Source organism: Dermacentor silvarum, chromosome 4 (genome assembly GCF_013339745.2).
Source record: "Dermacentor silvarum isolate Dsil-2018 chromosome 4, BIME_Dsil_1.4, whole genome shotgun sequence".
NCBI lineage: Eukaryota > Metazoa > Arthropoda > Arachnida > Ixodida > Ixodidae > Dermacentor > Dermacentor silvarum.
The window spans coordinates 213,862,245-213,888,031 of NC_051157.2; the positions used below are offsets into that span (position 1 = coordinate 213,862,245).

The 25,787-nt window shown below is 43.5% G+C and overlaps 1 long non-coding RNA gene across 1 annotated transcript; it reads right to left on the minus strand.

Annotated features, from left to right (window-relative positions):
- Positions 1-5,901: 5,901 nt before the first annotated feature.
- LOC125944925 (uncharacterized) lies at positions 5,902-8,695 on the minus strand. The gene is made up of 3 exons (XR_007466612.1): positions 8,524-8,695; positions 6,851-6,892; positions 5,902-6,043 (listed from the first exon to the last, which is right to left on the minus strand). It is a non-coding gene; the product is annotated as an uncharacterized LOC125944925 (long non-coding RNA).
- Between the last annotated feature and the right edge of the window lie 17,092 nt (positions 8,696-25,787).

Genomic DNA, 25,787 nt, shown 5'->3' on the forward strand with positions numbered 1-25,787 from the left:
AGTTCACCGACGATATTCGCTGAAACCAAGTCGGAAAGTGTTATGACGCCTGAAGATAGGGAAAGAAAAACGACGGCTCAGTAATTGTTTGCAACGCTTCTAATTTGACCAGGAACGCCGAAAGTTTGTCGCACATTGGCAGTTACCATGTCCCCCCTCCCATTTCCATAAAATATAAACCTGTTATAGCCTACAGATATGTCGGGTCACTGGGAGGTACAGCTGATAGCTGTCATATCACATGCTCTAACACTTGAATAAGAATATTTTTGCAAAGGCTATGTTTGCAATCCAACTGCATTTAACTTTGCACAGAGAGTTTCCATAGCGTACCACCAATTTTGGCTAAATTTGGTCTTGGTGGCTTTTATAGTTCTGCCAGGGCAGCGGGCTAAATTCTTCCCCGCTCTTTTGACACGCTCGTAACACTCTAGAGTGCTTGCATAAGTATTTGTCACGAAATCGCCAATTGCCCATCTAGTTGGAACTTTACCTACACACCACCTATTAACCTGTCCTTACAGTCACTAAACATAATGAAGCCGCCTTCTTTAGTTCATTGAGGACCCCAGGCAAACCTAATGTATCACGCATGAAAAAGAAAAAAAGAAGAAAGATGAGGACTCAATAATTATTCATAAAGCTTTTAAATAAGCCAGAAACCTTGAAACTACGCTGTACATTGCACTTAAATACTACTAATTCCTTCAAAGTATAAAATATCTGAAACGCAGAGTTGTCTTGGAACATTTTGAAATCTACCTATAATAGCAGCAGCGGGATACTTTCGAACATTTGCTTTAAACTGTATTTGAAAAAAACGCCTTTACCATCGCGCACACTGTGCGTGTTCTTCCCCCTATGTTCGCAAAACTTGACCTCAGTTGTAGTTGTAATTATGCCAGCGCAGCCGTCTACGTCTCTAAGTTTTACAGCGCTCGCAAAACAGACAAATAACGCCATGTGACCACTTGTATACGTATTCTATTGAAAAAAACGCCTTTAACCGACCCATTTGGAACATTGCCTACACAATACCCATACCATGCCCCTAATTTTCCCCAGATATGAACAAGATGCCTTGTTTAGCTCATCGAGAACACCGAGAAACAAACTACGAATCTCGTATGATGCGCGGAAACACGTGGAAAACGACAGGTTAGTGTATTATTTGCAACACTTGTATTTAACGAAGGAAAGTTAAAGTTTCTCAATGCATTTCGCTTACACGTCTGTCTATTTTCACGGAATTTCGACCGTATCTCGTGCTATTGTGTTAGAATCTGGGAAACCCCTTACAAAAAAATTGTTGAAATGTTGTTGAAAAGTCATTGGTCAATGTCAACAAATAGCATTGAAAGCACATTGAGGCTTTGTTGAAACATTATTGAGAAAATTGCTGACAGGTGTTAATTCGCCAGCGACATTTTGTTGAAACATCATTGGGTCGTTTCAATTTGAGAAGTCATTGATGGATTGTTGAAACCATGTTGAATGCCAATATTGAAAGCCTATTGAAGAACTGTTGAAGATGTGTTGAATGTCAATATTGAAAACCTATTGAGACATTGTTGAAATACGTTGAATGCCAATATTGAAACCCCATTTACATAATGTTGGAACTGTGTTGAATGTCAATATTGTAACCCCATTGAAATATTATTGGAGCAGTATTGAACATCAATATCAAAACCCCATGGAGATATTATTGAAGCATTGTTGAACATCAATATTGAAACCCCATTGAAGTATTATTGGATGTGTTAAACGTCAATATTGCTTGATGGAGGCAAAAGGCGCTACGTATCAGAAACAAGACACACGAGGAAGAACACAGACAACACACACGTTAAGCGCCAAACGTGTGTGTTGTCTGTGTTCTTCCTCTTGTCTCCTGTTTTTGATGCGCTACGCCTTTTGCCTCCATTACGGTTACACCAACAATCCCAACGTGCAATGCTAGTCAATATTGCAACACCATTTAAATATTATTGGAGCAGTGTTGAACGTCACTATTGAAATCACTTGAGAGCCCACTGAAATATGCTGTTTGGTGAGTAGTGTTGAAAACTGCACTGGGCTTTTCTTTAAATACTGCTGAGCTACGTTGTCTCATAGCAGTACCACTGATGCCATATTGATGTGATCCTTGCAGGGGCAAACTTAAATGCAGGCACTTCTGTATTGCAGACCTGGGTCACCCAGGGATCAAAACCACACTTTTAGATATAGCCTGTAATAAAACACATTATAGAGCTGCTAGCAGAACCATTATGCCAGTTTTTGAATTGGCTTAACACACAAAATCAATACTCCACGAAATCAACAGCTCAAAATTGATGTGGACAAAAATCATTTTTTAGATTAATTGTTTATTGAACCCAAACATTTGTTAACTGTTCAGCCATGTGTGCCTTGAGATCAAAAAATTCCTATTTCAATCTACAAACTGCCAGCAGCTTGATACAATAACGAAATTGAATACTGAGAGGTGTAAAGTTTGCGTGGCCCTAAATTAAAACATTTCTCAAAATTGCAATAAATAGAAAATAAATAATATACAAGCATTACAGTAAATAACATTTAAAATGTACTTGCTTTCTCTATTTGGTAGCCAGTAACATAATAATCATGGCACAATTTGCATGAGCCCACTGAGACTCTTATTTATTGGTTAAATGGCGTGTGCCCATTTTAATAAACGTTATCTACCTCTGAAATGACACAGTAATTACAATAAGTTGTGCCATGGCAGCAGTTTATTGTGCTGCATTGCTTGTTGCACGATCCAGTTGCGTTTTCTGCCATGATTACTAGGTTCCAGGGCAGGTCATTACATACCAAGCGATTTATTCACTTTGACTAAAGATTTATATCTGATAGACCGTGGCCATTAGTTACCTGCTGGAAGACTTAAGTGGAACTGGCATGAGGAAAAATTTTTAAAATTTTTGAGTGCCGCAAAACAAGTTAGAATGAAAGAATTTGCAAGAAATCAGATTTCATGCATACATGAAAGAAAGCACATCGCTGCCTTGCCCAAGAACTGTTGTCGCACTCCGAGTTTAAACAAACTTTAACCTCTTAATTTTTACTGTTTTGAAATAGCAAAATAAACCATTACTACAAACATATGTTAATATGTAGTTTTTTTTAAACAGAACCACTCTGACAATAGCACAGATTCCACTTTCCGGTGTATGTATGCAACCTAATTTTCTGGAAAATTTCTCACTGTGCCTACTTTTACTTTATCAAACAAACTTGAAATGGTGAGCCGTCATGGAACAGTCTTGGCATGAAATGACCCGAGATACCTATGAAATAAAATAGTCAAGAAACACTTTCTTTTGTAGAAATATATTAAAAATTTACGTAAAAATGTACTAAATACAAAGCGCAACACTTGTGCAATTAATTATTAATCACAACACAGTACTTGTGTCTGAACCATCCAACCTGGGCTTTTCAGGTGACTAGAAACATCATAATAATAAAAAAATGTTGAGGGCTGCAAGTGCACAACACTTGAACTGTCCACAGACTTGGGCTCTTCTGGACACTTCAGGTCCCTTGCGAGAAGTGAGGCCAGAGTGTTCTTAATGTACGCCATGTTTGTCCCAGGAAACTTGTGACAGGTAAAGCCTGTAAAAAAAGGAAGAACAGCATGAGGTTTAAGATCAATGTTCCACATGCAAAAGTGCGACATACAGTACGGCCTGTTATAATGAAACTGTTTCATTTGTTTTGTTTATTAAAAGTTTTCACGAGTTCAATTCTAGAGAATGACCAGCTTTCAAAGTGGAGTGGTGCTGGAGGACTCCACTTAGTACAATATGCAGAAGGCAAACAGAAAAAGCTCACTGTGGAAGAATAACTTCATGAATATCCTTGGTGTGAAAGATGTGAACGTTGCTTGCTTAGGAACAAAATGGTGGAAAAAAGACTTCATACTGTTGGTGAAAAAACTTAATGGTAGACTACTGGCAACTAAAATTAGTTCTCTCAACATTCATAATCAAAATGTGCAGCACTTTATTGCACTTTTCCTTGCAGGAGTTGCTCAAGTACGGTTATGTGACCAGAATTGAGTATGGTATATCTGAATTTGTTTTACGAGCTCGTATGCTACTGGAGTGAACTTCTCGCATTATGATAGCCATTCTTATGCCTCTCAACTAAAAAGAAATTACTGCTTATAACGAGGATTTACTGCACTTGCGCGCCAACCTGGTTACACTAACACAAATAAATGCGAAGAAGAAATACGAAGAAATGCTCAGTCTTACAAGAGAAATATGCAAGTGGACTGACTCTGCTAATCCTTTGAGGGTCACTGCCATGCATGTAGAGTGGCGGAAACAAATCGTGTGGTCACGACCATAAATATGAGGCGGCGAAAGAACATATAAATAAGCATGCCTTTTAAGAATGAAGTGTCCCCAAGCATCACATTACAGATTCTGTAACCTTCTGCGACTTCTACAAAAAACCTGATTGTGCTGTTGCCCCCCTTGGCTTCTTACAAAACTGATCTTTCTCTTTACTCTATGGTGCCCATCACTGCAATAGTTTGGGAGTATTCACCTAGTTTAATGTTTTGTGAGTGTCATCACATTTTAAAAATGTGATTATGCTAGTTTGCCCTGCATGCTACAATAAACATGGTGTAAAACTGTGCACACTAAGAAACCTTTGTCACTTTGTGACCTAAAAAATTATTTACCCATTTTTTTTCTCGAAACGTCACTCTGAAGAACAATCCAGAATAAAAATATAATGCTTAAATTGGGGGACGTATTTCCAGAAAATATGTGATCCTCAAAGGGTTAAACATGAACACCTACAAAGCTCATTCAATCTTTAATAAAGCTAAACCCATAGTACTTGACCACTGGTTTATAATAACGCTGAAAACAGGCAAGTGCATCCTTGAAGTAAGAAAGCAGGAGACATTTCCAACAATTTCCGAGTGGGAGCTGTGGACATGCTTCATGTTCTGTAAGAAGCTTTATATAGTAGCTGCCAAGGGCTTATTGAGTACTGATAATTTTATGGGAACATGAGGAAACGTCAAATAAATACCTTTGTTTTTTCCACATTTAGAATACAATGCGATAAATTGGATCTTAATTAATAGGTTGAGTGCCTAAAATGACTGGACATTGCTAAACATAGCAATGTTGACAACGAAGTTGGCAACTGTTCCTATTGTTGCTTTGATCGAAACAACCCAACAATTATGCCCCGTAACTTAAGCTCCCTGTCTACTGTCTGCTACTGTCTGCCCACCTAAGGCTACTGTCTGCCACCACATGGACCTCCTTCAAGACAGGAGCAACTTTAATTCAATGTGGTCTGTTGAAATAGGTGAAACCACTATGTTTTGCGTTACAGAATCTGGAGGGCCATTTTGATTGCTGAAATTTGGTGGAAGTGTTGTCCCTCGAGTTGAGCAGTAACTGCACTTGAGCATAGCTTCTCCACAATTATAACAACACTTTCAGGCTACTTAAGCACACCCTCTATACCACCAGATTGGTAGCGCGCTTCACAGATTGGTAGCTGCTTCATTGCAACTATTCATTGCAATGACAGTCAAGTAGTGCAACTAATGCGCAAATACACCTAACTTTGTCAGTTCCAATACCTTCTGGCAGTTAAGGCTGCTTTTAAAATTTAGCACTTTAGTATGGAGGCGTTAGAGACTTGAGATCAAGTGAACATTCATTCCAAATAGTAGGCTATTGTAGCACGTAGTTGCAGACACAGGCTACTTGAAAGTTATTTGTTGGTAATTCCAAGTACAAAATGTGAATGCAAAAATGCAATGGGAAAAAGGATGTATGGTACTTGCCTATAACAGTGTTGACCCTGATAAGGCCAGGAGCCTGTTTTTGTCTATTGGTGGTGTTGTTTCCGAGAAGTGAGTGGCCCATGAGGTTCTTCTTTGTGAACACATGCTGAATCAAGGCCCTTGCAAACTTGCCTGGTCCACCATGGCAAGCTGTGCCAGGATCATCTGAATGAGCACTTCTCCAACCTATGTGAAACGGCACGTTTAGGTAAATATTAGTAAGGTAGTTTAAGGATTTTAAGCACATTTACACAACAGCCACACTCCAAATAAATCACCGAAATACTGCCTGCTCCAGACCTAAAATGTCAACTAATGTCACTAATAAAAACAACTAAAACTAATGTCATAGCTTGTTATGCTGTTAGGATGCCATGTGCTTAAGAAAAACAAGGATTCACGCAGTAAAAAATAAAATAGTAAGTAAACCAAAGTATCGAAAACTTAAATGCAAGTAGCATTTTTAGGATACTTCACATACTTTCGGGTGTCTGTCTCTATTTTCCAGCCAATTTGTGTCACTTGGTGGTCGATGGCCTAATGGGTAGGGCTGCTATGTTGAGGGAAGTAGGTTAATAACCATCTGATGGACTTGCTTGGATCTCTGGGTATGTGACTCAGGGTATGTGCCACTCTTTGAACCTCTTTCATGCCATCTTGGGCAACTGCTGCTTGTGTTGGCAAGCAGCAGTAGCAGCTCAAACAGGAAGATAACTGTCGACGTTAATGCGATTACCACTACACAACAGATTCACTTGCTGTGTCCCAGACCTACTCAGCTGAATGTGTACAAAGGCAGGGTGTGCCAACTGCCCACTTCATCAAATAGATTAATCGACTCGCAAATTAAAGGCTATGCCAAATCGCAGAGGAGAGACTTAATGATACCATTTTTACTAAATCTTAAGGAGAATGCCTCCCGGCAATACATTCTCATGGCAACAGCGCATTTGATCATGGTGACGCTAGACGATGAATGGCCAAAGAATTCACCTTTCGCATTCTGGCCGTGGCGTCTCCAGGCTCATTTTGATTCTGAAAACAGATGTCAGTATTAAAATGTGACGCCACGATAAGTCAAAAGCAACAATCAAAACATCAACATGGACGATTAGGCCGACATAAATGGATGGATATAAATGACTGATTGAAAACATTAAAGCATGGCTGCTCTTGCCACTGGCAGTGTGAGGTGGGCAAATAATTTATTTTTAATTTCTCTCCTAAATTTTAAAATTATTTTTGCTCCTCTACTGAACTGTTGCAGCCACATCTTAAAGGTAGCTCGTTCATATAAAACCAGTGTTGTATTTTATTACTCCCCATCTAACTGCTGCTACTACAGTTTGCTTACTCTCTAAGTATTCCACAGAACTGCTCCACCAACAAACCACTGTTCCAAGCTTATGTCAAAGCGTCATTTAGTTCACAAGGATACGCTCCCCTTTCACTCTCTCTCCTCTTTAGTGTGTGAATTCAAAGCAAAAATAACTTCTTGACATAGCTGTCTACTTCTATGTCATAAAAAGCCTTGCTAATTTTCGACATTTGTCGATAACGCCTACATGCCACTGGAAGCACAGTGGGACGACACGGCAAATATGCCCCAGCATCTCGTTCCTTTACTGATTTTCGAACTTAGTTAAATCAATCAGTTACTGAAGGGCCAAAGGATGAAACTTCACACGATGACATTATTTTGAATGTTTCATCCCACTAAAGCAGCACATAGAATCCCACAGAAACTGCCTTTTCCGTGAATATAGAGCGCCTAATCGAAGGCGTTTGCGCGAAGCACTCGATGGCGTCGAAGGGAGATCATGGTTAAAAAAAAAAAAAAAAAAGTTCACCCCCGCGTGCGTACCGGCGGAAAACAAACCACACATGACCTGATGATTTCACAGCATTCGCTGGCATCACCCCTTTTTTATCTCACCTATCACATAGAATCACATATACGCCCTTGCAATTCTTTATTATTATCGCGGCACAGCGCGTGTCTACCGCACGGCGTGTCAGCAGACTCTGGGCACTCGATCCTGAAGCGAACAGCGCATGCAGAATATATTCTAACGGCAAAACGCCCCGCGCATATTTTCGCCGATCCCGACACGCCATGTAGTAGATGCACGTCAATGGACGGCGTTGCGCGAACGAAATATACTTGATTACAGTACAGTTCGGACTATTTCACGTCGCATTGTTTCCACCAAAACGGCAAAGCACGAGCGCTCATTAATGCTAATTTCAATCGGTGCTGGAACACCGTACCAAAAATCGTGGCGCGCACAACATGCCCTGTTTTAGCTGGCTCCACATAGCTGCCCACCAAAACGGCAGAGCACGAGCGCTCATTAATAAGGCTAATTTCAATCGGTGCTGGAACACCGTACCAAAAATCGTGGCGCGCACAACATGCCCTGTTTTAGCTGGCTCCACATAGCTGCTTTACGTCGCCACAAGCGCGCTGTGAAGTTAAATCAGGACAAAACTTCATGTTCAATATCACAAATCTAGTGCTGCACAACCAATTCTCGCAACGGAAGGATAGTGCTAGTAATGAAAACGAGCACAGAGGCGCGTGGAAGACACGCTGGGGCTCCGTACGCACTTTTAATGATAGCGTCGCAATGAACGAGCAAGTGGAATTCGAAACACTCACTCACCTTCGATGTGGCTGAGTCGGAGGCGATCATGGTGATCTTCGAGGCAACGTGTAGCCCATAAAGAGCGAGCAACAAGTTGGAATATACCAAAGATGTCACAGCGAGGCAAAGGGCATAGAAAACGCAGCAAACACATCACGCAACCCGCACACATACGCCGCACGCACAAAGTTCCGGAATGCGCCAAAGAGTCAACAGCGCAAGCGCGCATTCACACAAAAACACGCATACAAATCCACGCTTTCATAGACATAAATTGCAATATTTATTAACAAATCTTGTAATATAATGGTATTTCTTAACAATTTCTGCGGTTTGCAAGAGTATGAAAGTTTTCTGCTTAGCTTCCTTGAGGAACTATTTTCTTTATCGTGGTAACGCAGTGCGCCGGCCGGTCACGTACGCAGCGCGCGGGAAATAGTGCAAAATTCAAACATCGCAAATGTCGCGCCCTGTGTGCGCGCACAGTTTTCATCGTTTGGATTAAAAAGAAATATTTATTTTAATACGTGAAGCAACCGGCGCGAAATGAACTACGGACCAGCAACGTACACAATCCGCCTTTTTCATTTTCCTGTGCTGCCCTCTGCCGCACGCCACCGGAAACGTTTTGGTAGGGTTCCGGGGCTTTCGCCGGTGGGTTTGTGAACCTGCGCCCTTGTTGAGTGCGCATCGGTTGTGCATTTCGTGGATTGCGAATAATTATTAATGGCTTCCGCGGAGCAGCATGACGTTCCTGGAAGCCATGTAGCACTCACTAACTATATATATAGGGTGAGCAGGCGTGATAGCGCTGTTTTGTTTATATATAGTGTGGCCTACAAAGGTACGCTGAGTACCCTCTGCCGGCGCGGCTGCTTTGGCTGTTGTCGCTGACTCCTGCACTTGCACCTCGCTTTTCTTTCAATTCTTTTTGCACGTTCTTTACACATTTTGCATAAATAAGACGTTTTCGAGCGCGCAGCCTTCCGCGTCGGATTTAGCAAAGCGGTGCGCTTGTTTACATTGACATCTACAGCCACAGATCGTTGTTAGCGTCAAAAATTGGGAAAAGGTGCATCGGTCATATGAAAAAAAAATTTCAAAATGTCGAATAAAACACACATACCTGCTCATATCAGCCGCGTTATTCCACCGTGAGACGAGTCAGTATGAGCGCCTGAGCTACTCAACGGCGACTGTGATCCAGTTACAAATATCGGGCTGTTAATTTATTACTGATTCTCGCTTTTCTTTAACTTCATCATACTTAGTTTGCGCGTGTCATAAAACATTATTAGAGAAAAATGTGCTCGCATAAGCGCTCATTTAAAGGCCGTGTTGTTCTCCCGCAAAAACGCGGATGCCATCACTGACACGTCGTTGGTATATAAATGAGCGAGGCGGCTGTTTATGCTGCTGTACCGAATGTACCGTCTCTTGTTTCACGTTTGACGCAGAGATAAACAGTACATCTCAGGAATTAATTAAGAAATGCGTGAGCATACCAACACGTACAAACCGACCCATCTACGTTGCGAATACAAGCGGCAGCCTATGGGAACGGTGACCTACAGATGTTGGCACAGCCGTTGGGCACAGCGCTGTGTCGCCGCTTGCAGATTATTATGTACGCGCCGTGCGAAGCGAAGAGTAGTTTATTTCAAATCGCTAAGGCCAGAACTGAACTATAAAAGCAGTTTCCTTCGTCCTAACTTGCTTACTCTTTAAAAGTACAGGTCCGCGGGTAGCGGGTGCACGAACTCAACGGAGCCAGGCCTAACCTTCGATGAACAGGATCAACATTGGCTCAAACTTCATGTGCAAGGCTTGAGAGGGTCGAAGCCTTGCGCATTTCAACCTTTCAACTTCGTAGGCATGTTTTGACTCACTTTGAGCGCGATTATTTATATATACCAACGAAGGCGTTGCGGCTATCGCGTTATCGGTTCGACGGCCTATCGCGCGGGTTTCGGTCGAACGATGGTATAGGCACGGTGATTTTCTCGGTGCCGTCGACAAGAAGCCCGTCGCAGTACCAAAGTCAGTCTTACGCTACGCACACTTTCAGTACTGCACTGACGTCGAGCTACCAGTGGAGTTTCAACGCGGTACACGGCACGAGTTGTCAGCAGCGCGCGTCCGAGCGCTTCTTTTTTTTCGGGGTACGTTTCCCCGAGATGGGGCCGCACGGCCGCGCGCGCGACCCTTCCAAAACGTTTCGCGACTAATCCGCCAGGGCAGGGCGCATGCGCCGTCGGGCCGTGAAAAAGGCGGATTGCCGCTTTTCGTGCTTGTTTGACATCATGACAAACGGTAGACAGTAGGCCGTTCCATTGATTAAACATTTGTACCTGTGCTTCTGCGCTACGATTTGCCTCTGGCAAAGTATAACAGCGTAGATTGTGCGTGGTGGCTAAGCAGTTTCCCAGCACACTGGCCACCACCGCGTCTTTACTTGTTACAGAATAGGCCTAGGCTTTCATGTAAAATATGGACGCCACGTCGCAGATATCACCCAAACTTGTTTCATTCTATTGTGCGCTAAGGGCTAACAACTAAACGAAACGCACTCTTTAAAAAAACATATTTATTTATTATGCTTACATACTACTTTTCCCACCATCTTGCCCATATTTAACATGGAGGCAATGCCGTTTTCTGACACAGACAGGGCACTCAGCTGGCCACTTACAATAGAAGCCGATGGGAATCCAGGAGGGGTCCAATCATCGGTCATTGGTCACTGCTTGTTGGGACGTTCGTTTTGTGCTCCAATTTTGTGTCTATATATATAATTTTTAGAAATCGCCTGTGGCAGGTAGCATAATTCTTATCATTGAGCTGGGTTAATCGATGAGGCGGACATTAGTAGCACGAGCAGTCGAAACATAGATTGAACTAATTAACAAGAAATCACTAATTAACTTCGTATTTTATTACTTCACGACACATATTGCGATTTACGAATTGGAGCCAGTGAGCTTGTCAGGCGTATCCACTTGGAATGAATTCCCAGAATGACACCAGTTTGGAGATATGCACCATCAAACTCGCCGTAAAAATGCACTGTTGTTATACTTACTTTGTTACGAAAATGCTGTTTTATACTTTGAAGCACAAAAGTAACTAAAACGCCCATGTATTTCGTCTCACACTAAGGGCAATAATATCTCGAAACTGGTGTTATTCTTGAAATTCGTTTTAGGTGGATGCGTCTTGCAAACTCACCGGCTAAAATTCATATATTGCAATATGTGTCGTAAAATAATTAACTAAGAAGCTCATTAGTCAATTTTTGTTATTTATTAGAATATTTGTTTCAATTTTTTGCGTTACTAATGTCCGTTTCTTCGAATAACCAAGCTAAGCGATAAGAATTATGCTACCTGCTACAAGCGATTTTTAAAAATTTTCGTAAAGCCTAATTTTGAACACCCAGTATATACAGGGCGTCCCAACTTTCTAGCACCGACACTTATATATATGCAAATGCCACGTAGCTGGACAGAACCAAGGTAATGTTGTTTGCCGTCGCTTACAGATACTCAATTTTTTGCATTAGATAAATAATTAGATAATCATTATAATTATTAATAAATTATTAATTAATTAATTAGCTTCTCAGATATTATATTTAGATGAAAAGTGCCAATCAGAAAATTATAGAGCAACAGGAAAAACTCCCGATACAGCTTTCTGTTGCCCAATACGTGCTACGTAAAAGTGTTTTTCCGAGCGTGAAAGCCCGCGGATGCACGCATAGTGCCTCGAGCGGCTAGTTGTGCGGCAATTTTGCGTGTATTCGCGGGCTTCTTTCACACTCGGAAAAGAAAAAGAAAAAAATCACTTTTATTTTGCACGTATTGAGCAATAGAAAGCTGTATCGGGAGTTTTTAGTGGCAGGAGCGTCGAGTGCCATTTGTTCTTTGGACAGTACTTGCGGTTCACCTCCAGAGATGATCAGGAGGTGAAAATAAATCGAAAAAAATAGTACAGTACAAAATTCACGAATTTCATTATAGATATGATATCAGAGCATAAGTTTATAGTTATAAGTTGAGTTACTGATGTGTCAGGAATAATTAGAATTAATTAGCTGAGACGACCGGGGACGCAATCTAAGTAAATCACAAAAATAGAAAAAAATGGTTCAGTTCAGAATTCATGACTTTTATTATAGATATGATATCAAAGCATAAGTTTTGTTGCAAGCTGACTTGCTGAAGTGTCTGGGATAATTATAACTAATTAGCAGAGACCAGATTAAAAATAAATCAGGAAAAAAAATAAAAAAGTAGTACAGTGCAAAATTCATCGGTTTCTTTATAGACATGATATCAAAGCATAAGCTTAGTTCAAGTTGAGTTACTGAAGTGTCTGGAATAATTATAATTGATCAGAAATCACTTATTAATGCTTACCAAAGCACAGAACACCAACGCCGGGATGCGAGTGCCAAAAAGAAACACCTAGGTCAAAGTTTAAGGTTGCCTACTCTTTTAAGCATGAAATGCTTTTAGCTCCCGTTGTCGGCGATCTTCAAGTGACATTGAGCCAAAAGCCAAAGCTGTTATCCGGGCACTCAAAACGAGAACATGCCGGCAAGTTGAAAATGAAATTTAGTCACCCGTAGGCATGAGTACAACTGTGGTATGAACGTAGAGTGCAATTATATAACGTACCGTACATGCAATACATTGTACTTGATATAAACAAAACATATGAGCAAACAAAATAGTAAATGGTGTCTGCTTGACACTGGCTTTGCCACACATCAAAAACCACTATGATAAGTTGCGAGAACAAAACGAGGTCATCCGAGCAACCAGTCAAACTTGAAAAAAGGCGGTCTCTGGCACCAACCCTTTACTACATACGCTAGTTACTCTCCAAACAAATTACGAAAAAAATATTGCTTCTGAGATCTTCCCAATGTTTCTTGACAATATCACTCAAGCTGTAACTTCTATTGACCCTTTTCGCGGCGATCCCGTGGGCGGTGCCATGTTTGATCACGTAGTGACGCGTCCATTTCTTGCCTCAACTGCCTCCGTTGCCTCCTTGTTTACAATGGAAATGTATGACGGCTTAGAAAACCTCTGTTTTCGGAGATATCGTAGACGGTGACTAGATGGACGACACGAAGCTTTGATCACAGCTTCAGAGAACACGCAAAAGTGCTTTCGGTGCTCATTAAGCTATGTCCAAACGGCGCAAGCAGCGTATATGGTGCTTGCTCTAAAATCGGGGCTAAATATGTATTCCAAGCTATCCAAACATTCCGCTCATGAATTCAGTCAGGATTAGTGTGTTTTTCTCTTAGTTCTTTATTGGGCGAATATTTTGAAGCAGTGGCTTGTCAGTTTCTGACTCAGTAAAGTTCCTCGGTGCGGCCACTATCTGATTATTTTCTGCCTATAGTTACATTCGCTCACGGGTGTGCTCAGTTTCGATAGATTTGTTCTTGCTGCGCACAAGGCTTGAAACGTAGCTGTTTTGTACATTGTAATACCTTGTAGCAGATATATATTACAGCTAGCAACTCGCTTGCTCTTGTGGACCGTCACGAAACATTCAGCTTCGACCATTCGTGCGCCATAGGTGTAGTCCGTAATTCATTGTGCGTATACAGTGCGCATATATTCAAGTGTGCGCCCATTCACTTATTCTTAATACGTTGGCGATAAAGTGGGCGTAAGTTTTCCTGCCATTTGGGACAGATGTCTATAGATACCTTGCGCGAAACTTACTATGACAGGAAGCACGCTACTTCCTTCGTCATTGCTTAACGAGTGGTACTCACGCTTGCCGACTTTCTGGGGATGAAGCCCTTTCTTTGAATGTTAGCGATACAAGGCTGGCGGATGAGCAAATTTCTATATCCTCGAGGAAAGCCGTACATCACGAAGTGCCGGTAACACATTCGGACAGTTGCAGCAGCGGTCCGCGAACTTGGCCACCCAGATTGCAGCCAACTACTGCACACGTCTCCAATCCACATGATTCAATCTAGCATGATTGAAGCACAGTGTGTTAGCGAAAACTCAGTTGCATTTCCGACAGCTGACCGCACAGAAGCAAGGTGGAAGCGGGAATGGTTTCGTTTTCGTGCGCGGTCGCTGAGGAGAGGTTTGGCGTGCCGCCGTGAGCGCCATCTCGTTTCTCTAAAGCAAACTGCTCCGCGAAAAGGGTCAATAGTACGCTGAAGTTTTATTTGCCATTTCCAATGGCGACGTTCAAAGGCAGATACAGGGGCCGATAAAGTGGGCCGATCCTGGAGGCAGTGCAGAAAGGGCCCAAGATCAATGGCACCCTTTTCATGTGGGCCGATCCTGGAGGCAGTGCAGAAAGGGTCCAAGCTCAATGGCACATATCCCCTGTGGGCACGGGGACCTGTAACGCTTCCTTGAACTGCCCTTGTCATACGTGGGACCCAAAGAGACAAAATCAACAGCCCTTCCTCTGTCGAGAAAATGGGGGTCCCTTATAAACATGACTATTGATATGTTGTTGGCATATTGTTGAGGAATTGTTGACACAATATCCTTTCAATAATGCCTCAATAGTTATTGAACACAACAATACCTCAACAATAAAGTTGTTGAGTGCTTCACAACAGTAAAGTCGTTGACTAATTGTTGTTGATGATGATGATGATATGTGATGTTTCGTGGCGCAAGGGCCAGGTCTGGCCAAAGAGCGCCATGCAAGTGATTATGGATATTTCATTGAACAGTGAAGTGGAAACGTATGAACGCGGCTGTATATGGGCCTAAAAGCAGAGTCGCTGTACAGTGCGTAAAACATAAATGTATTAAAATTATGACAATGGCTTTAAAGTGTCCTGTGAGACGTAAAACATGTTTTGAAAGAATGATTTTCTAAAATTTGTAAGTGCCAGTGGCACTGCTGCCTCATCAGGAACCTTGCGTGCAAGGCTTTGGAGGCACGTGCCATACAAATGCTAGTATCGCAGCAGTAGCCTCTGTTGAGAGGTCATGCTACGAATTTATCTGGCGTAGAACTTGTAATGAATCAACATCATGTAAGTAGTTTAAAAGTGATTTGCTGTTAAAAAATGAGTCCACATGAAGGAACATTGCTGGATGAAGAGGAACGTTCTGTTTGTAGGCTAGAGGAAAGTGCTTTTTTCTTTCAGCTTCTGATTCGCGGCACTCTACCAGGACATGTAGGACGGTCAGCGTCTCTCCGCATTTAACGCAGATGGGAGGTTCAGCACCAGACAGCAAATAAGAGTGGGTCCCGTAGGTATGGCCTATCCTAAGTCGACAAAGAATTACTTCAGTTCGCCGTATTTTTGTTGTTGGTCGCCAATTACCCAACTGAGGTTTAATTAAATGCAGCTTATTCGACGTTTCAGTGTCCCACATTTGCTGCCAGTATGTCCTAATTTTTCTGCGGAGAAAAGGCTTCAAGTCTGTCACAGGGACAGATATGAAAGTGTTGCTAGCTTTCGCTGTAAGAGATGTGGCCATCTGGTCTGCTAGCATGTTCCCTTCGATGCCTCTGTGGCCAGGCACCCAGCAGATAACAATAAGCTGGTTAGATAAGTATGCAGTGCACAGAAGTGAATAAAGATCGTTGAGTACAGGGTTATTGTGTTTGCGGAGTGACATTAAGGACTTTACTACACTCAAAGAGTCAGTGAATATGATAGCATTGGGTAGATTGGTTTTCCTGATGCATTTAACAGCCGCTAGTACTGCGTATGCCTCCGCGGAAAAGATACTTGTTTCCGGGTGCAAGACATCAGATTCTGAGAAAGACGGACCAACGGCTGCATAAGACACGCCTGCATGGGGCTTCGATGTGTCAGTATAAAATTGCGGGCATGAGTACATTAGCTGCAGTTCGAGGAAGTGCATTCGAATGTGTGCCTCTGGAGCGTGCTTTGTAACATGAAGAAACGACGTATCACATTTAATGAGCTGCCACTGCCATGGTGGTAAGAGCTTTGCTGGGGCTTTTAGATGAGGTTCTAAAAGTGGGACACCCATTTCATCACTGAGCTTCCTCACACGCAGTGAGAAGGGCTCCTTTGCTGTAGGTCGGTTACGAAACAGTGTGGTGCAAGTCATATCATTTATGGTAGCGTAACACGGATGTTCAGGGTTTGCGTGTACCTTCAGAAAATATGCAAAGCTAGAGTATGACCTCTGCAAGGTAAGTGACCACTCGTTTGATTCTGCGTATAGGCTTTGTATAGGACTTGTCCTGAAAGCACCCGTGGCCAGGCGGATACCTAAATGATGAATCGGATCTAGCATCTTCAACGCGCACGGTGCGGCAGAGTGGTACACAACGGCACCATAGTCTAAGCGTGTACGCACAAGACTTTTGTACAGGTCCAATAGGCACTTCCTGTCGCTACCCCATGTGGTGTGGGACAGAAGCTTAAGGAGGTTCATTGTTTTCATGCATTTCGTCCTGAGGTATTTGATGTGGGGTATAAACGTTAGTTTTGAATCCAAGATGATTCCTAAGAATTTATGTTCACTGCTGACAGTGACTTCATCTCCATTAATAAAAATACTAGGGATTGGCGTTGCGCCTCTCTTCTTGGAGAAAAGCATGCAAGTGCTTTTCTGCGTGTTCACTTTAAACCCATTTTCATCCGCCCATCTACATAACTTGTTTAAGCCAAGCTGGACCTGGCGTTCGCAGATAGCAAGATTGCAGGATTTAAAACCTATCTGCACATCGTCGACGTATACAGAGTAAAACATGGTGCGTGGAATGACTGTGTGAAGTGAATTCATTTTTACGACAAAGAGCGTGCAACTAAGCACGCCTCCCTGTGGCACACCGGTCTCTTGGGTGAATGTTCTAGACAAACTGTTGCCCACTCTTACACGAAACGTGCGGTCAGAGAGATAGCTTTCGATTGTGTTCAACATGTTGCCACGGACACCCATTGAAGAAAGGTCGCGAAGGATACCAAAACGCCATGTCGTATCGTATGCCTTCTCTAGGTCAAGAAATACTGAAAGAAGGAATTGTTTATGTATAAAGGCATCCCTGATGTTGGCCTCGATGCGAACGAGGTGGTCTGTTGTTGATCTACCTTCTCGGAAACCACACTGGAAGGGGTCTAGAATTTTGTTATTTTCCAGGAAACAGATTAGGCGTCGGTTTATCATTTTTTCTAAGAGCTTGCACAGACAGCTTGTTAGAGCTATTGGTCTAACTGCTGGCTAGAGACGGATCCTTGCCTTGTTTAAGTACGGGGATAACAATAGCTTCTTTCCAAGCAGATGGAATGTATCCAGCTGCCCATATAGCATTGAAAAGGGATAGAAGTATATTTAGTGTTTCCGAGTGTAAGTGTTTGATCATTTCATAGATGATGCGATCACTACCTGGCGCCGAGTTGTGGCAACAACTCAAAGATGCGTGAAGTTCAGCTAAACTGAATGGGCGATTGTACGCTTCATTTCTTCCACATTTGCGTTCAATGTGTTGTCGCTCTGCGTGTTCTTTGAATCGCAGGAAAGTGTGTGTGTAGTTTGATGCACTCGAGATTTGTTCAAAGTGCTCACCTAGAAAGTCTGCCTGATTTTCCAGGCTGTCTCCTTGGGTATTTACTAGTGGTAGAGGGTGAGACTGTCGGCCTTTTAGTTTATTTACTCGGTTCCAGACCTTTCTCTCATCAGTATACGAAGTAATGCTGGATACATACCTCTCCCAACTATCTCTCTTAGCTCGTCGACGCGTTCTTCTGCCCTGCGACTTTGCTTGTTTAAAATTAATAAGATTTTCGGCTGTTGGGCAGTCACGTAGCAGCCCCAAGCTTTGTTTTGTTTTTTCCTTGCCTTTTGACATTCGGCATTCCACCACGGAATGCGGCGTTTACTAGACAGTCCATTCGTTTGTTGAATGCATTTTGTGGCAGCGTCTATTATAAAACTAGTTAAGTAAGCCACATCATTGTCGATATTGGTACGAGAAATGTCCCTGTCTAAACGTGTCAGTTCTTTGAATAGTTCCCAGTTCGCAGAGTCAACCTTCCACCGAGAAACATATGGAACGCATTCATCCTGTGTTGTATAATTTAGAACTATCGGAAAGTGGTCACTTCCATAAGGATTCTTAATAATGCGCCATTCGAGGTACGGCAGAAGAGTACTGGATACTATGCTTAAGTCAATTGAGGAGTAGGTGTTGTGTGCAATGCTATAGTACGTCGGCTCCTTCTTATTGAGCAAGCATGCACCAGATGAATACAGGAAGTTTTCGATTAAGCGCCCTCTTCCATCGCAACGGGAGTCTCCCCATAGAGTGTGATGCGCATTTAGATCTCCGGCAACAATGTATGGCTCAGGAAGTTCATCTATGTAATTTTGAAATTCGGTTTTCTGAAGTTGATAGTTTGGTGGTATGTATACAGAGCTGATTGTAATTAGCTTGTTGAACAACACCGCTTGCACAGCAACTGCCTCTAGGGGCGTACGAAGTTTTAGTTCTCGACAGGCAACACCTCTATCAACTATAATAGCCGTACCGCCGGATGACACGACTGCATCATCACGATCTTTGCGAAAAATAGAATATTGTGGAAGAAAATTTGTTTGCGTATGTTTGAGGTGTGTTTCCTGAACACACAGCACCCTGGGACTGTATTTGTGATTGAGTTCTTTAACGTCATCAAGATTGTGAATAAGGCCCCTGATGTTCCATTGAACTATTTGCGCCCCCATATTGAAAAGGAGATTGGTGCTGTGTGCTTAGGCGTGAGATAACTTAGATTACAGAGCCCTTCTCAGGCCCCGTAATGCGCAGTTTCTCTTTTTTGGAGCGGTCGAGAGATCCCCGCCGCTCCATAGGCGCTGGATGCGCCGCTTGGCTGGAGGTTGTGTCCATCGCCTCTCCTGAGGCGCTGGGCATCCGCTCTTGCGAGCGGTGTGTTCGTCTTGAGGGTCTCGCCTCAAGAGGTGGGACCCTAGAGGCCACCAGCCCGGAGGTCGATGGCCCCTTCTGGGATGGCGGAGCAGTGCTAGCTGCAGCCGCCGAGGGGGCAGATGGCTTCACCGCCGGCTCACTACGCGCGGGCCGGACAGCAGCCGGAAGCCGCTGCGACGCTGCCCCCTGACGCGTCACATAGGCAAAGCTGGTTTTTGGCAGGTAGGACACCTGCCTTCGTGCCTCTTTAAATGAAATATTTTGTTTAACTTTAATCGTGGCAATTTCTTTTTCTTTTTTCCAGGATGGGCAGGACCGCGAGTATGCGGCATGCTCTCCTTCACAGTTTACGCAATGTGGAGTATTATTGCACGACTCAGATGTGTGTTCAGAAGCACTGCATTTGGCACAAGTAGTTCGACCTCGACAGCTCTGGGAGCTATGGCCAAACCTCTGGCATTTGAAACATCGCAGGGGATTAGGGATATACGGCCTGACTCTGAGCTTTACGTAGCCTGCCTCGATAGCCTCGGGCAGTACACTTGAGCCGAAGGTTAGAATGAGATGCTTGGTCAGAATTTCTTTTCCGTCACGCCTCATCTTGATTCTTCTGACATTGATGACATTTTGGTCACTCCATCCCTCTAATAATTCTGTCTCACTTAGCTCCATCAAATCATCATCCGAAACAACACCACGACTGGTGTTCATAGTGCGGTGTGGGGTCACAGTGACAGGAAAGTCTCCAATTGATACGAGAGTCTGCAGTTTCTCATGTTGTTTGATATCTCGGAGTTCAAGAAGAAGGTCGCCGCTAGCCAATTTCGTAGCTTTGTAGCCGGCCCCTATTGTCTCTGTCAGGCATTTTGAGACCAGAAAAGGTGAGATCGTTCTCACCGCCTTTTCGGGTTTTTCACAATGGATTACGTGGAATCGAGGGAAATTTTCACTTTGCCGGCCAAAAAATTTGAATACCTCTTCGGTGCGCCCCCGCTTAAGGGGGCGATCGGGTAATGCGGGGAAAGAAAAAGCCATAAAAAACAATAATTTTTCGGCAGGAACGCCAGCCACCCACCATGGAGCCCAACAAGGGGACGATGTAGGACCTGCAAACACAAGTCCCACAAACGTCAGCTGTACGTACCCGCTATAACCAAATACGTATAACCAAGGGTGGTTATAACACACAAGGTTAACCCTCGCCGCCAGGAAAGCTGGAAGTAAATGGAAAAAGAAAAGAAGACAGGATAGATTGAGAGTGAGAGAGAAAGACGAAGATTGAAGAGGAGGACAGGAAAAGGCGACTACCGATTTCCCCCGGATGGGTCAGCCCGGGGGTGCCGTCTACGTGAAGCAGAGGCCAAAGGAGTGTGTTGCCTCTGCCGAGGGGCCATGAAGGTCCAAACACCCGGCTTCGGCTCAACTCCCAGGATCCCCTTTTCCCCGGACACGGCTAAGCCACGCACGGCGACACGCGGGAGGCTCCAACCCCCATGTGCTCGGGTCCGTGGTGTCGCAACACACCAAACGCCTGCTGACGCAGACGCCCCTGCGGGTAATTGTTGTTGACATATTGTTGAATAATGTTGAGTATTATTGAGAATTGTTGAGCAATATTGACATTGAATATATATCGGAAACACACACACGTAGACGTGTGTGTGTGTTTTACACATATATTTTTTTATTGTTCACTTAATCACCACTAAATATATAGAGTGTCACATAACTTGAACCAAAGGCCTATCTCTCGAGTCGTAACTAGGGGAGCTTGTGGCAAGACGACGCTGTCGCAGGCGTTACGCTTCGTTCGCCCTAAATTCAGGGTTGGCGGCTCTTCGCTTACGTTTCGCCTGGGCTTCGGAAGCCGTCAGGCTAGAATCATCATGCTAGAATCGGACGACAAGCTTCGCTTACGTAAGCAAAGCTTGTCTTCCGATTCTAGTAAGCGAAGCTTAATTGTCGTCCGATTCTAGCATGCTGATTCTAGCGTGACGGATTCCGAAGCCCAGGCGAAACGTCAGCGAAGAGCCGCCGACACTGAATTTAGGGCAAACGGCGCGGAACACCTGCGACAGCGTCGTCTTGCCACAAGCTCCCGCAGTTACAACTCGAGAGATAGGCCTTTGGTTCAAGTTATGTGACACTATATATATTTAGTGGTGATGAAGTGAACAATAAAACAATATGTATGTGTAAAACACGCACACGTCTACGTGTGCCTGTTTCCGATATATATTCAATGTCAATATTGCTCAACAATTCTCAATAATACTCAACATTATTCAACAATATGTCAACAACAATTAGTCAATGACTTTACTGTTGTGAAGCGCTCAACAACTTTATTGTTGAGGTATTGTTGTGTACGCTCAATAACTATTGAGACATTATTGAAAGGATATTGTGTCAACAATTCCTCAACAATATGCCAACAACATTTCAATAGTCATTTTTATAAGGGACATTTCAATTAGCGACAGTATGGCACCCTGGAACGCTTCAATCAGTAACTTTTTACAAAGGCTGCAATGAACCTACACATAATAAACATTTATCAGGCGTCACTCAGAACATTGTTTCGTACTTGGAATAAATAAAAACACAGTGCCCCGCATAGTTTACCGTGGGTACTGGGAGAAACTACTGAATGGTGTGTATAACGTTTAAAAGTTGGGAGAAAGCGACTACTCAGTAAGTTTTTCCAGAGCGCATAAGCAACCTACACAGTGCAAACTTTCAGTACACGTCAACAAAAAGTGGCCCTCATTTCTTTTTCAAAATATAGAATATTTGCTGTTCTTGATCTTGCCGGGGAAAAAATAACAGTGTAGCCTTATTTAGAAATCGCCTGCAAATGAAATCGACAGAGTCGGAAGTGACACATGCATGCATTAATAAAAAATTCAAGTCACTGGTATTGAAATGGCTCTGCACGCTCGACTAAAGGTGATTTTCACAAAATATCTGTGATAAGTCATGATTACGCAATGAAATTCGACAGTTATACCTGTAAGAGGTTTCATTAGATTTTTGATGGTGATAAGAAACTCAGACTGCACAGCTATGCAGACTATCGCTGGACAGAGATTTTGTAGTTCCAGCATTTGATAATCCAACGACTTTATGATGTAAGCACACCAGTTGTTGGCTGCGGCTGATGGTAATATTTTACCCAGACCGCCCCCTCGCCCGCAGATAAGTATAGCAGGCTGATTGAGTTTTCAAATGCGAATATAGCGGTCCCAAAAAACTGGGTATGATGCAAGTAGCTCAAGCTGACATTTGTTAGGGCGGACCTGCCCAGCGCCAAACCATCTCCGCAACGCCAGCGTGTATGACAAATCCCGCGCCCGTCGTCCGCTACAGGCGTGTACCCGCGAATGTACAAAAGACAATTCTCACTACCCAAACAGGATATACGTAGTAAAGAAAAGCATTACTTACGTGGTCACTCTATTGAGAAAGAAAATTTAGCTTCAGTTGTAGTTTTGTTGGACATTCCAGCGTGCAGCCGAAAGGGCCCGCCTTCCAAAGTGGGGCAAATGACATACTTTGCCCCCCGCATCCCCCCCCCCCCCCACTTCTGACTGTGGGGGGCAAGTGGCCACCGTTGCCCGGATCCACTTCGAACTAAATCTCAGGCTGACACCAGTGTCGAGATAATAATTGTCTAACTTTGCGAATAAATACATTCGTGTGCCAGTCACTTTCTCAACAAAACGTCGTTTTATGCATCAAAGCACAAAAGTATGAAAAGAACAAATTATAGGATTTTACATGCCAAAACCACGATCTGTATATGAGGAACGCCATAGTGGAGGACTACGTCCTGGGGTTCTTTAACGTGCACCTAAACTAAGTATACGGGTGTTCTAGCATTTCGCCCCATCTAAATGCTGCAGCCGTGGCCGTGATTTGATCCCGCGACTTCATGCTTAGCAGTCCAACACCATAGCCACTAAACAACCACGGTCGATAAGCGCAAAAGTAACTGGAACGCCAATGCATTTCTCCGTAATCTTCGGGAATTCATGTCTCGAAACTGGTGCCATCCTGAGAATTTAGTTCCTAGTGCATCTGCCTTGCGAATTTCACGGCCAGAATTTGTAAATTGCAACACGGGCCATAAGTTAATATGTTAAAAACTTAATTGGTGATGTTTTTAATTAGTCGATTATGCATTTCATTTTTTGTGCAAGTAATGTCCACCTCTTCGAGTAGACCAGCTCATGAACTAGAATTGTGCTATCTGCCACAGGCAAACTATAAAAAGTTTTTTGAAAGTGTTTGCTGAAACACCCCGTATTTATGGCCTTTTCATGCAAGAGGCGGTGTTTCCATCTCTAATGCGTAAATGTTGTAAGTAATTAGAAGAAATTTTTTCTTCTTTTTTTTTGTCGCCAGTCGTTAGCATTGCCTACTGGAAAGAGAATCAATATTGAGACACATATCCCTCACGTGCTTTTCACACGCCGTTGATAGAAGACTCTGCCGAAGGGATCACTTACGCCTGCAGGCTTTTTTCAGGGTCAAAAAAAGCGCGCTAAGTAATTTGAAGTGAGGTGTACATACATCAACATATTCATTCTCTAGGTATAGGCTATCTATTTAGTTGGCTACCTCCTTCTCTTTCAAAAATATAATAAACATTGTCCTTTGTATATATTTAAATATATTGTGTCTGTGCGTGGTGTTCTCAGCGGAAATTAAAAAAAAATGGTAAAGTGAGGAAACACGGATGAGGTAGCCGCCGCTGGTGCTTCTAATGCGCTTGTCCTCCTTAGTCAGGATTTGCCGAAATAAAGCGAAAGTATAAATTAAAAGCCGTGCACGTCCATGCTAACAATGGTGCTGTAAGCTTTTAGCTACAACAAAAGTAAAATGTGGAGGCAACGCAAGAGAATACTCAAATTATGTGGGTAACAGAACTCCGGTAATAACATCTGAGGGGCGGGGGGGGGGGATGGGCTGCGGACCTCCGGGGGGGGGGGGGGGGGCGCTGAGCCCCGACGCCCCGGGGCTCGAGCCCCGGGGCGGCGGCGGAGGCGTCTTGCCCGCGTTCGCACCGAACGCGCGCAGCGTTGGAGACGTGTTTATTAAGAACGTGCCAACCTTTGCCGTACACCCTATGGCGATGTACCGTAGCGACCATAAGGCCATGATCCTTCCTTCCTTTCTGGGGTTTTACGTGCCAAAACCAGTTCTGATTATGAGGCACGCCGTAGTGAAAGGCTCCGGATTAAGTTTGACCACCTGTGGTTCTTTAACGTGCACTACAACGCACATAACGCCATGGTCACTGTGGCCATTAAATAGATGAAAACCACCGGATCATATATATTTCTCATTAGTTAATAGTTCAAATAACCAATTACACCATCACATCTTAATAGCCATAATTGGAAATACATAATTTCCACCATAGTACAGCTTCGCTGGTCTTCCATCTCCACCAGTGGAAGGGCTGACGGTTTTTTTTTTTACCTTTTTTTTCTGGTCACGGATGTTTTACGGGGGAAGGGGCAAATGCAAACTTCGCTCAGGCCCAAGTTCTCTTAACTGAGTGTCCATTCACGCTGAAATTTGGCGACGTATTCTGCGACGATCGTCTCGGCGATACTATTGCCTTCGCGTGACGTAGTGCTCAACCAGCCAGTTCTGCCTTACAGCGTGTGTCTGACGGTGCTATTGTCACCGAGGCGATACTATCGCCGAAAGTGATCGGCGCGGAATACGTCCCATGGATACTGTCGCGCAAAAAGAGACAGTGAAAAAAGCCGGCAGATCCCACGTCCTGTGGGGTCTGCAGTGTGCGGAGAGCCTAACAAGTTAACGAAGCGACCATGAGAGCACGAAGACGTAGGCGGCTGTTTCATGACCTACATGAGATGCATGTCATGACATTCATGTGTCCCTTTAGCTATGCCTAAGAGACCTTAAGGCGAAAGCCTTAGTCATGCTCACGACTATTATTTCGACCATCAACCTTTTCCTTCACTTCGTACCACATCGGAACCCGTTACATTGGTTTTTCAGTGTTAATCTTTTTCGCTGAGTCATTATCATTTTTGCTGAGTCATGGCCATGACTTCTACCACCATCATTTAGTGTTTTCTTTACTTAGTACGATCTTATAGTGGTGCATTTCTCGTATCTCTGAGACGAGTTGTTCGTAGGACCCGCGACGAAGAGCTGACAAAAGACATTGTAGGGTCGCCTTTGAATCACATAATATTGCCCACCGATTAGCCGGTTGGTTGTTAATATAATCAATGGCACCTCGGAGGGCAACAAGCTCCGAAGCGGTCGATGATGTCACGTGAGAAGTCTTGTATGTGATGCTCATTGATCGTGATGGC